This window comes from Chinchilla lanigera, unplaced genomic scaffold (genome assembly GCF_000276665.1).
Source record: "Chinchilla lanigera isolate Chin_1 unplaced genomic scaffold, ChiLan1.0 scaffold00013, whole genome shotgun sequence".
NCBI lineage: Eukaryota > Metazoa > Chordata > Mammalia > Rodentia > Chinchillidae > Chinchilla > Chinchilla lanigera.
In genome coordinates, this window is record NW_004955414.1 from 15,496,687 (window position 1) to 15,509,176 (window position 12,490).

At 41.4% G+C, this 12,490-nt stretch overlaps 1 protein-coding gene across 9 annotated transcripts in view; it reads right to left on the minus strand.

Annotated features, from left to right (window-relative positions):
• Positions 1 to 12,490, minus strand: part of LOC102019590 (putative uncharacterized protein FLJ37770) — a 54,433-nt gene that overhangs the window by 12,128 nt on the left and 29,815 nt on the right. For 4 of the 9 annotated variants that reach the window (XM_013511877.1, XM_013511873.1, XM_013511874.1 and 1 more), the window contains 2 exons: positions 11,604 to 12,057; positions 7,908 to 7,933 (listed from right to left, as the gene is read on the minus strand). The exons of 3 other annotated variants lie outside the window; for them this stretch is intronic. The gene's annotated coding sequence lies outside the window, so the exon portion shown is untranslated. The remainder of the gene's footprint in view (positions 1 to 7,907; positions 7,934 to 11,603; positions 12,058 to 12,490) is intronic. 2 more of the 9 variants (XM_013511875.1, XM_013511872.1) reach the window with 1 other exon arrangement.

Here is a 12,490-nt window from a genome sequence, read left to right on the forward strand (position 1 = left end):
ATCTTACTTGCATTTTTGTTTTTCTTTAAGGGGAAAAATATTTCTTAGTACCAGTGTCTCTAAGTAGAGAAGTAGAGATTAGACCATAACAGCCAGGCACTTCGGGACCGTGGAACACCATGCTCCTGTGTGGAAGTAAAGAAACATCCTTGGAAGACCACTTTTCTCTGAAACCTACTTCCCATCACTTTTTTATGTTATCTGCAAGGTTTGCTGTATAAAAAGTGGTGGTCAGCTGGGCACGATGATGTGTGCCTGCAATCCCAGCACTCTGAGAGGCTGAGCCAGGAGGATCACAATATTGAGCCCAGTCTGGGCAACTTAGTGACTTAGTGAGATTCTGTCCCAAAATAAAAAATTTTAAAAGGAGGGGGAAGAGGGAGGGCTGTATAGCACATTGTGAACATTCTGGGTTCAATCTCCATCACCATAAAAAAAGTGATGACTTTACAGGGCCATTGTATTTTCATAAAATCTTGCACTGCTCACAGACCATCAAGAAGGAATGTGCCGGGCGCACTAGTCTTAAAGAAGGTGTAGGAGACATGTATATATGTCTGGCCAGAGCCTGTTGCAGAAAGCCAAGGCTGACTCTCAGAGCCTCAAATAGGTGATGAATCAAGTAAAAATAAATTGAAAGAACATAGAAAATGGCTTGTCCAGGGACCAAAAGTAGTTAATGACTGGATTCCTCTTCAGCCACTAATAATAGCATAGAGGGACGGCAGGGCAACACCCCACCCCTGGATCTAGGACCAAAGGACTGAGTTGCTGCCCATAACAGGGACCTGAGAGCTGCCCAGCTTCTCATAAGAAGTGGATCCTTTAGGCTACTGTTTCTTGCCCCACCAAATTTCCTCCTATTGTTTGACTGCATTACACTCTGAGTATCTAAGCCATGGGCGCTCCCAGAGCCTTGAACTCATGCTTCCAAGCTCAAAGCAGCTGGTGAGAGAAGGTATTTTGGGCTCCTCCAGTGCTTCCTGTCTTCAATGATGAGTCTCTATAGCTCAGCTCTGGCAGTCCTCCATTCTCTTCCCGAGTAACTGATCCCAGTCCTCTAGTTCTGTCAGCACCTCTGCTGAGTATATACTATAACACGTTTGAGCCCCCAGCTGGGTGTGACCCCTCAGAGTCAAGTGAGAGTTTTCTCCTGGGCCACTGAAGCTGCCTTTCTGCAGTAAGTCAGACACTCAGGACCAGCTAGTCTTAAAAACAGTGCTTTCACTACTGGGTCAGGGAGAAGAAATTTTCTAAGTTTTCAAGTTGATCTCCCCGCTGCCCATCTTTTCCCACACTGATTCTGCTTATACCTGCAGAAGTAACATACACAAAAGCATAATGCTACATTATCATGTTTCTGATCAAAATCCTTCAATGGCTCCTCATTTTCTACCAATTCAGACAAAGTTATCTGCCCTGGCATGTTGGATCTTCCCCAAGATGACCCCAAAATGCTTTATATAGGTTTATCTCCTGCTTCCAATAACAAGTGCTCCAACCAGAACAACACTTGGTATTCTTTGCAGACACAGAGCTCTTGCCTTGCATGTCTTTCTTCTTCTTTGACCATTCCCTGCTGTCCAAAACCTACTCATTCTATAAATCTCACCCCAATATCTTCTCAATATCCCTAATGGCCCTAGTCACATGTTACTCTTTTATCTTGATGTACCTTCCACCTATTGTATTTTCCTTGTTAAATTCTGGATATAGTCTATTTATTTTAGTTACACAGCCACATGTTTAGACTGAACTTACATAACAGGAGTCAGATTATATCCATCTGTATCACCATGTTCTAGACAGGACCTGGTGAATGCAAGATACTCAGAAATATTTATTGGAACTGATTGTGTTCCTCCTTTCTGTTATATTTTGGACAGATTTAGAAAAAGTTGTCCTGGTACCTCTCAGCAAAGTGATGGCTCTTAAGTGGCATTTTGCCCATCCCACATTTGATGACAGGAATTTCTTCTTAACATCTCTGCCAACAATGATGCCAAGTCATTTCCTTCTAGGACAGTTCTTAGGTCCATGAAAATGAAACTAAATACCTGGAGCAAGAGAGAAATTTCACATACAGAGGTACAAGAGCTAGTCCAGTCATGTCTCATTGGAGCCTAGCCTACCATTTTCAACAGATGTTCTTTAACTCCAATGACAAAAAAATCCCAGTCTGCTGGTAATAGGAGATTAATGCCAAGTCAATACATGTGTCACTTGCAATCATCCTGCCCTGCATCCTATAGCTGTCCCCCCTCATCTTTGGTTGTACCATACAGCATAGATTCAAATTGCTGGGAAATTTAGCCCAGATATTGGAAAGCAATGAAATGTAGAAGAAGAAGAACACAGTCTTTGGAGCTAGCCAGATGAATTCAATTTTCACTGTTACATAGTCTGATATGGTTAGGAACACTGAAGTTAAGCAGAATTAGTTCTAATGCTATTCTGCCATTTCCGGTCTCTCTGTGGGATGAATTATTCAACTTCTGGATGTAGCTTCTGGATGTAACTTCTGAGCTTCCATTTTCCAATACATAAAACAGAAATGACAACACCACCCTCATTGATTTTTGGTGACAAATAAGAAAATATATGTGTATCATTTTTTGAAGATAAAATGTGTATCACTGTTTTGAAAACATTCCATCTTCAGGATATCTTTGCTTCAAGTAACAAAGAAGAATACAAAATGACTAAAACAAATATATTTTGTTACCTCACAAATGAGAAGTCTAGAAGTGGGGAAGTTTCAGGACTGGTTAATTTATCAAGGACCCTCATCTTTATGCTCTATTAACCTCAATGCATAGACTTTCCAAGGCTGGATTGCCTCATGATCATAAGATGGCTGCCACAGTTCCAAATACTACATCCAGATCCTACAATGTGCAACAGCAGAAGAGGGAAACATCTTTTGTGTCTATAAATTACAAAATCTTTCCCAGAAAGTCCTTACTTTGGCCATAGCTGGGTAGTAAGCCTGTCTCTAATCCAATGACTAACAAAGGGGAATACAATCACCATGATTGTCTTAACCAATTGTACTAGAGATAGAGTCCCTTTTCCCAAGTGATGGATATCTGAAAAAAATTAGGAATCTATTAGCAGAGAAGAGTTAGGATGGTACTTAGTGGTATCTGTTACAGTCTGGATCCTGGTACATGGTAAACATTAAGTATTTGCTAGCTATTTTTATTAGCTCTTATTACTTCTATAAACTTATTCAAATCCTAAATCTAAGGTCCCAATTTCCTCATCTGTAAAATGGAAATAAGGTGGTCTTTTTTTTTTTTGGATGGTCAGAAAATTACATGAGATAACATATATAAAGACTATGGTACTCAGTAAATACTACTTATAATTGTATATAATTACTGCCAGGGTACTTGGGCCACAAGTCTCCAATAAAGGTTCCTAGGGTTGGTCCTAGCCTGAAATCCTTAAAACAATAAGCACTAGAAAGGGTTCATACTCAATGTTCTATAACTGTGATTCTGCATTTTAATATTCCAGACCCTAATTTTGTGGGAATAGTTGCCTGTGCCCAGTAGTTCTCCCTTTATATCTGGAGGCCCAATGAGACAATGATCTCTGTGAGGTGCTTCACTGTCATGACGCCCTCATCCCTAGAGGGGGCAAAAGGCAATCCCGTATCCCTTCCTTGATGGCCCAAGACTAACAACCTCAACTACCACTAAGGGTAGTAGATATCATGTCTTGGCCTGTGAGATTTGGTATGGGAACTTGACGGGCAGGAAATATCTTCTGTCTTCTTTGCTCCTCCGTAGCACCAAGGACTATGGCTGTGTCAGATCCTGGTTCCCATCCCAGCTCCACCAATTACTAGCAGTATGACCTCATGCAAAGCAGCACTTCTCTTTGGATGTCATTTTTCACACATGTATAATGGGAAGCAGCTGTATCTTTTGTCATTTCCCTCTCAAACACAAGCCTTCAGTCAACTAGAGTAAACTGCTCTTCTTGAATGACCATAGTGTTTCTCCTGCATCATCCTTTTCCTATGCTACTTCTCTGTCAGGGTCAATGCTAATCTCATTTCCACCCTAGCTTGGATAACCCCTCCTTAGGCTTCAGGATGGACCCAGCACGCTTCCGCTGCACAACTCTGCTCAGCCTAGGCTTCAGGATAAGGTTCAGGAAAGCACTTCTCTTTCTACCTTGAACCCACAGCTCAAGAGATCCTAAAGCACAGTGGGCTTATTTCTACCTCTGCATTGATGTGTTGGTTTGGGGGTTACTTTTGCAAAGGGAACAATATAATACAGGACACATATTTATAGGATTATTTATAATAATCGCCCAAAAAACAATATACAAAAGAGTGCAGGAAATCTGTCCACACACTAAGACCAAGGAAACCAGCTGAGGGCCTGGATCTCACGGAAATGTCTTGCATGAGTCCAGCTGAAGACCTAGAGCTCATAACATGCCTCCCACGAATCCAAGTGGAGACCCAGAGCCCATGACAATGTCTTATGCAAGCCTGTTCCACGGATCTGCACTGGGAAGGCCCAAACGTCAGTGGTGGAACCTAGGAAGTCTGTGCCAGTGAAATGAAGGATCTATGCTAGCAGGCTGAGGGATCTGCACTGGAGCCAGAAAGCAACCTTAAGAAGAACCAGAGCTCCCCTGAAGGGTACCACAGCCATCCTCAGCATCAGTGAGGTCCCGAGCTCCTCCGATGATCAAGATGGTTGAGTTCCCATCAGGAAAGCCAGCACAGCAAGCTTCTCCTGGAGACTGGCAGTGCACCATCTTCCCCTCCGGAGCCAGGAAGCAAGGCTCAAAGTGAGGACCAGAGCTTCCCCAAAGTGAACCAGAGCCATTCTCAGTGCCAACGAGATCCCGAGCTCCTTGCAGGTTGGAAACAATCAAGTTCATCAGGAAAGCCAACATGATGAGCTCCTCCAACAAAACCAACAGCGCCTGACAGCTTCCACCAGCTCCAACAGCCTTTCTCTGCTCCCAACAGCCTCTTTAGTTCCCAAAAAGCCTTTCTTCTTCTCCAGGTCTACCTCTTATGCTGCTGGCAACAGCCCCAGGTGGGCCTCCCACACCCAGCACCATGCTTACTCAGTTCAGCTGGAGGTTATAAGTGGACCACCAGTTATCAATCCACTACAATTGATCTCCCAGGATTGTAACTACTTTACTCCTCTGTTTTCACTACTAGATTTTTTTCTCAAATTAGGATCTCAGTATGTAGCTCAGGCTGGCCTTGAACTCACTATGTAGCCCAACCTAGCTTCAAACTCACAGTGATCCTCCTGCCTCAGCCTCCCAAGTGCTAGGATTGCAGTCATGCACCACCACATCCACCAGATTTTCAGACCCCGAGTTGAAAGCAAGGCTACCGCCACACCCAGCTTCTTTATTGTTTTAGCCTCAGATAAGTAAAGACTGACGAAGTGTTTCCGCTGCACTGGTCTTCTCAATGAAAGTGAGCTCTGTACTGAAGTTACCATGGATGTTGTGTAGAGCCCCAAATAGTAAAACAGAATCATTCACCCTCCCTCCTTCTTCACTCCTGGAATCCTAACCACAACAAAATAGCATGATCACTTGCTTCCTGGGGGAGACCATCCCAGCAAGCAGAGCATTTCAATGAACAAATAATAAAAGTGTGGAACAAATGTTAGAGGGTTATGTAAGCCCCCAAGAGGAGGACTGGAATCAGACTTGGCAAGAATCAGTGAATACATCCAAAGTTGATAGATTTATTATTGGGCGTTTTGTGTTTCCCTCTCCTGCCTCTGTATAATAACCAGCAGGGTGGGACACAGTACCAAAGTGATTTGGAGGAGATAGGGCACCTAAATTCTTTTTACATAGAAAGGGTTCTGAATTTTTACATTCCATCTTCAAATATGAGTCCTGAATAACCTTGGGGGAACGGAGTTTAACGTACCATGCATTTAACTTGCGTGTGCTCTCTCACTAATTTTTAAAAATGATCATACTCTCATGTTTCCTCAAGAGATTAGTTAGAAAAAAGATGTTTATTTTTCATTTTTCTGGAGCTCAAGAGGACTTAAGTATTCCAGATGCTCATATTTTTCTGGGGTGAACCAAATGTCCTAATTCCAAATTTCAGTATTCTATTTCTTCCTCTTCAGTACCCTAACTTCCACATAAAAAACCTGATGCATCTGTGATTTCTGTTAACATTATAGTTCTGTGCCCACCAGATCTAAGTTTGGGCTGATTTTCAACTATATTAACACTGCAGCTATCTTAGTTTTTTAAAAAATTATTTTAGAGCCATAATAGAAGCTCCCTGATTCTCTGAACATGCCTAGAACTATGATTTCAGAACTCTGAGCTTATACTTTTCTTTGGATGAGAATTTCAGCAGTCAGACGAAGCCAATCCAGTAAAAAAATCCTTTTAGCTACAATTTCCATCTTAATGGTTCCTTTCAAAAGCAGTTGGTCTCCCAAAGACTTGCCTTCAATAGGCATTTTTCTCCAGTATTCACAGGTGATAGTGTCATTAAGTCTTTTACTAGTGCATGGCATGGACTATTATTAGTTGGGAGATACAATCCATTAGAGGTTCCAGTTGTCCCTGTACATCTTTACTGAGTGTGCCAAACTGCAAAGATTAACCATTCTCTGCCCAGATCATTCCTGAAATTAGACACAAAGGCAATTATGTAGGGCAGTTCAACCATGGCATAACTACTGTATCAAGCAACTATTCACTTCCAGGGAAAAGAGACTGGCTGGTTGAGTGCTTGCTATAAAAGATTCTAAGTTCTTGGGCTAGGGTTCCTCACCAATAGCACTACCCTATTCCATGTATGGCTGCATCTGGACCATTGCATTGCCCTGTGGGACTTAGGGACAAGGAAACCAGCTCTACCAGTCTGTTGGCTTTGCTGTTTACTGTGCTGAGTAGTAAACTGTCTTTTTCTGATCTACTGAGCCTTGGTGTATACCTGTGGCATCTATGAAGTTGTGTCAAGCTAGGTGAGAGTCCTATTACTCCTTGCTGTCTTCCATATGGTTTGGATTCTTTCTTGATATGGTAGCCCATTTTTCACTGGCAGTAAGGTCATCACTGAATTCAAGCCCACTTGTGCCATAATACAATCCAACATTTCCATTTTTGAGGGTCAGTTTCCCACAACTGCTTTCTATATCAAGCTGTCAGTGAGTGTCTGTCTGGAGAATAAATCATTTTAGATCTGTACTGTCCAATATGGTAGCCATTAGCCACATGTGGCTATTTACATTTAATTATTAAATGAAAATTGAACTTTTCAATCCTGTAGTCAGACTAGTCACATTTCAAGAGCTCACTGGCCACATATGGCTAGAAGATACTATATTGGTTGGCACAATTAGGCATTTCTGTCATCACAGAACATTCTATGAGTAGTGCTCTCTAGATTATTTGGAACAGAAAGAGATTTAATGCACCAAAATGTTTACAAAGATGTTAGGAAAATTTGAGGCCTTTCTTCCTTAGGCATCTCCTGCAAATAGTTGGGAAAAAATTGTTATCTTAATTGAAAATGTACAGATGTTTTCTTGTCATTAATCCCTAAGCGATACAACTATTTTCATAGCACTTACATTGTGTTATGTCTTGTAAGCAATTTAAAGATATTTAATATATATGGGAGATGTGTGTAAGTTATATGCAAATGCTATTCCATTTTATATAAGAGACTTGAGCATCCATAAATTTTGTATCCCTGAAAGTAGGGTGTTCTAGAACAAATTTCCCATGATACCAAGAAATGACTGCTTTGTATTTGACCCTTTGCTAGACTATAAACTCATTGAGAGGAAGGAGCATTTCTGTTTTGCTCCTAATTGAGTCTCCAGTGTCTCGCAGTGTTTAGAGCAGAGTTGGAAATATTTACTTACCTGACAGACTTGCTCATCATATTGTTCTGCCAAAGAATTTGGGAAAAGATTTAGTGATGGGCATATAGAAACTATACAAATGAAAAAAAAGCAATCAACTCCAAGCAAAACTAAAATCTTAACAAGAATGGAAATGTAGTCACAGAACTCTACACAGCTTGATCATGAATAATATTTATATTGTTATAATCAGGGCCAGTAAGACTGTGCTGTTAACACTAGGCCATATCAATTGCTAAGCATGTGAGATATTTCTATACTGGTCAATAAACAGTGGCTCCTCCAAGCTCCCTGAGTACCCTGATGCCACTGCTCTGGCTACCCCATCTACTCCTCCCCTTTGTCTTAGAATTCCCTAGACTGTCCTAGCATCCAGAAAATACAGAGACAATAGCTGGTAGCACCAGGGGCTTCAGAGCTGTGCCCATGAGGCCAGCACCTGTTTAGATCATTCAGTGCCTATGGCTGTCACCATACCTCCTCCTGTCCTGCTTGCTACGCCACCTGTCCAGGGAATCTTGCATGGGAACCACCAAGAAATTATTCTGGTGTTCAGCAGCCAATAGCTAGCCTGGCTTACTTCCCATACGTTATCCCCTGTCCTGACCCAGCAGGCTCAGATCTCAATGGGAGAGGCAGCCATGGTGGAGGGGATGCAGGCATAAAGGGCAAATGCTTTTAATGGTAATTCAGGTTATAACATAGAAATACCACACAATTCCTTAACAAAAATTTGTGATAATAATTATAGACCTAATTATATTAAATGATGGGGAAGAAAATTAGAGATAAATTGGTATTAGAGAAATTCTCCACTGTTCAAAATCAGTAGATAATATTTGAACTTAAAATCAAGAAACAGCGGTATAGATATCTTATTTGAAAAATGGAAGTAAATAGAAAAAGAAACAGCTCAAATTGGCTAATGGCCTTTAAAGAAAAAAACTTGGAGTGGGGAGAGATAGGGCAGGAATCTTTTTAAAAAATCATATACATGATTTAAGGAATTATTTTTTCGTTTAAGGCTATTTACATATTACTATTTTTTTAAGGAGGCCTTTAAGAAATCCAAATGAATGGTCATGATGGCCAATGGTGATGGTAACAAACCAGAGCTAAGTGGATTTAGGAGAATATTTAGGAGATGATTTGGCATAACCTGGTCAGAGTATGGTGAAAGAGGGCAAGGGAAGGAGAGAAGAGAGAATAATGCAGATTGGGACATGTAACTGCGTTACTTAGCATTTGGATATCAGGGGCTGCTTCCAGCACCACATACAGCAAGAATGACTGACCCTGTTTGGGAAAATCAGAACTACTTTACTGAGTATGGGGTATTCGAACTGTGTCTTTTTGTTTGTTTTTTGTTTTTCTTCCGGTACCAGGAATTGAACTCTCACGACCTTGCGCTTGCCAGGCAGGCGCTTTGCCACTGAGCTAAATCCCCAGCCCCTTGAACTGTGTCTTAAAGAGAGCATAGAAGTTTCCCATTCCACAGAAGCTGAACTCTAAAATAAAGAAGTATCCTAACAGAAGGATATTCTTGGGCAAGTGTGGTAGAGAATAATAAAAAATACAAAGAAACAAAAGCATGGGAACACCGTTTTGGAGGAAAACTTCTATTTCATGTGAGTTTGGGAGGCAGCATTAGGAGGAAAAAACAGTTTGAAATTAATTCCATCCCAACTTGGCCAGTGTTTCAGGAAGTAAAAAAACGAAATTGTGGACAAAGGAGGTAGTTAAGAGGAGTGTTTACTGGAAGTATAAGAAGAAAGAAAGCTCCCAGTATTTAGGAACGGTCCCGAAATTGGGTTTGCCAAGTAAGCTCTTTGTCTAGCATAAGCAGAGCATGGGAATCTGCTCAGTATCTAGTGATCATCTATCACGGGTAGCCCCGTGGGTGTAAAAGAACCAATTAGGACTCAGGCTTTCTAACGCAGAGTTCAAAAGAAAACCAATCACTCTGCATTTTTAAATTTCTCTGAACCAAGCTGGATTTATAGGGAGGGGTTTTTTAGTTTGGTGTATTCCATTCAGTTTAAGGAACTCCTTCCTAGAGTCCTAACTGCCTGTCTCAGTATCCTAACTCCTATCAAAATTAAGTAGGAATAAGAGTTTGCAACTAGAGCCCAAGTGGTCCTCTCTTCAAATTGATGGCAGTATAACAGGTACAAATCTTCTGAAAAGCAATTTAGAAATATTCACCAGAGGCCATTGTAATTTTTCTAATCTTTGTCTTAATGACCCAGTTCCTGGGGTTTGTTCCTAAGGAGATATAATTTTAAAGAATTGAAGGAACAATATCTACTAAGATGTTTATTGTATTATTAGTAGTAATAGTTAAAAGTTGAAAAAACAAAGTCTTCATCAAAGGAGAATACTTAGGTTTGGCACATTCACACAATAAATCATAAATATGCAGACTGGTATATCAGTCAGAATTTAGGTGAGCTCATCCAAGAAGCCTGTGAGACCCAGGGGAAGGGAGAAGGTCAAATGTGGGCAAGAGAAGAAAAGCAAGGTGGAATTCATGTCAGCTCCTGCAAGGGCAGCTGGTATTCATTGAGCACTTCTTTTTTGGTATCATTTAATTCTCACTCCAATTCCATGAAGGTGGTACTGATACTATTCTCATTTTACAAATAAGGACCTGTGATGGAGTGATCTGTCAAGGAACATTTAGCTTCAAAGTAAAGGAGCTGAGATTCTCACCCAAATCCATGTAGTGGGGAGCAGTGTTACTTCTCTGTAACATGATGCAAGTTACCCGATGAAGTTCATGCTATCCGTGAGATGTCCCTTTAACAGCTCCTTAGCATCTTTGTTTAGTCTTAGGGGAATAAAGTCACACCTATGTGGACACCAGTGAATAGCTAAATGGAAAAATCTATATGACACAATGCTCAGCAATAAAAATAGGATATGTAGTTATATCACTGATAAAGCAGCCAAAAGTCACTACGCTCCCAGACAAGCGTAGGAAGAGGTAAGGAGAAATGAAAACAGATAATCTGTGAGTGGGTACTCGTATTTCCTCTTTCTCGTGTTTTCGGGGTTTCCATTCTTATCACTGTATTATTTGCACAATAAAAAGCAGTTCACAATGAATGAAGATTGGAAAGACAGAAAGTACAAGCCCCTAGGGTGGCCCACGGCAGGTCTGGAGTCCAGCTGCAGCTCTGGGTCTTCCAGAGCCATTCCCATGGCAGCACTCCTGAAGAAGCTGGATCCTTCTGGACAAAGGAGAAAAGGAGAAAAATGTAGCATGTGACCCAGACCAAGAGGCTTTGGTTCTCTGCTGTCACGCTTCTTCGCTGGTGTCATTGCCATATACTGCTCAAAGTTCTTACCTGGCTTGGGGAGGTATAGCTAGGACTGAGCATGTCTCAGCCCAACTTTTTTTTTGCATCTGTTGTTGTTACTGCTTCCCCTTTATTTGTTACTGGTTGTCCTGGCTGGGACTTTGGTTTGGCCTTCCCAGAGGAATGGCCTGCATGAGATTCTCTCTGACTGAGGGACAGGGGCCAATGTGACCTCAAGCAACAAAAAAACAGTGAAAACAGCAACATTCAGGCCTGAGCTTCAGGGTTGGGGCCCAGCAGCTTTCTTTTGTTCATATTCACAGCCCATACCTCACTTGATTTTATTCTGTCCTTTAGATCACCATTGCTTCCCAGATGCCATCTATACACTTACCTGTGCTGTTCCTTGGTCTGGAGTGCCCTTTCTTGTGTTTCCTGACAGAGCTAAGGCCTGCTCAGGCCGTAGTATTATCACTTCCTTGATGAAACTTTTCCAAATCTCCTTTGAGAGCATGAATCATTCCCTCTTCTGGTTCCCAAAGCACTTGATTTCCTATGGCAATTGTATTTTTCTGTAGTACATTACAGTTATTTATGTCCATGTCTGTTTCTCCCACTAAATGGTGAGCTTCTCAAGGTGGCCAAGGAACATGTTTTATCCACCTCTGATTCCCCACACAGCTTGGCCAGTGTCACACATATGGTAGGTGCTCAATCAATGTGTGGAATCACATTAAATTACAGTGGCTGAGTTCTTCCTCTTTATATGTCATGGATTCTCTGGAAAAGCTGTACAGTTTATAAGCAGATGACCAATTGGTTTTATGTCCATTTCTTTCCTGTGCATTCTAAAAGAGGCAGGAAGAGGAAGAGAGCTAAAGCTATCTGTGGATCCATATTCCACCCAGTTCAACTAGGGCTCCGTAGAGGGGGTAATGATATGAATAATAACTAGCATGTGCAGAGTCTCTTAGACTTTCACACTCATAAACTTTTTGAGTCTCAGAAGAACTCTAACAAGTAGGCTGGGTGGGCATTATTACTTGGCTTGTTCTGAGCTTATAGCTAAGGGAACCAGAGCTCAGAAAAATGAAGTGATTTGCTTACGATTTCATTGACTGGAAGTAGGCTGAAACGAAAACCCAGATTTGTTGACACAGACTTTTCTCTTGCGATTGTTCAGGTGACAAGGGCACAGGCATCCCTTCCTCTTGATAAAAGTTTGCAGAAGGAAGAAAACCTATGGTTTAACCCTTGATAAGGTATATTTCAGGCTGGGGA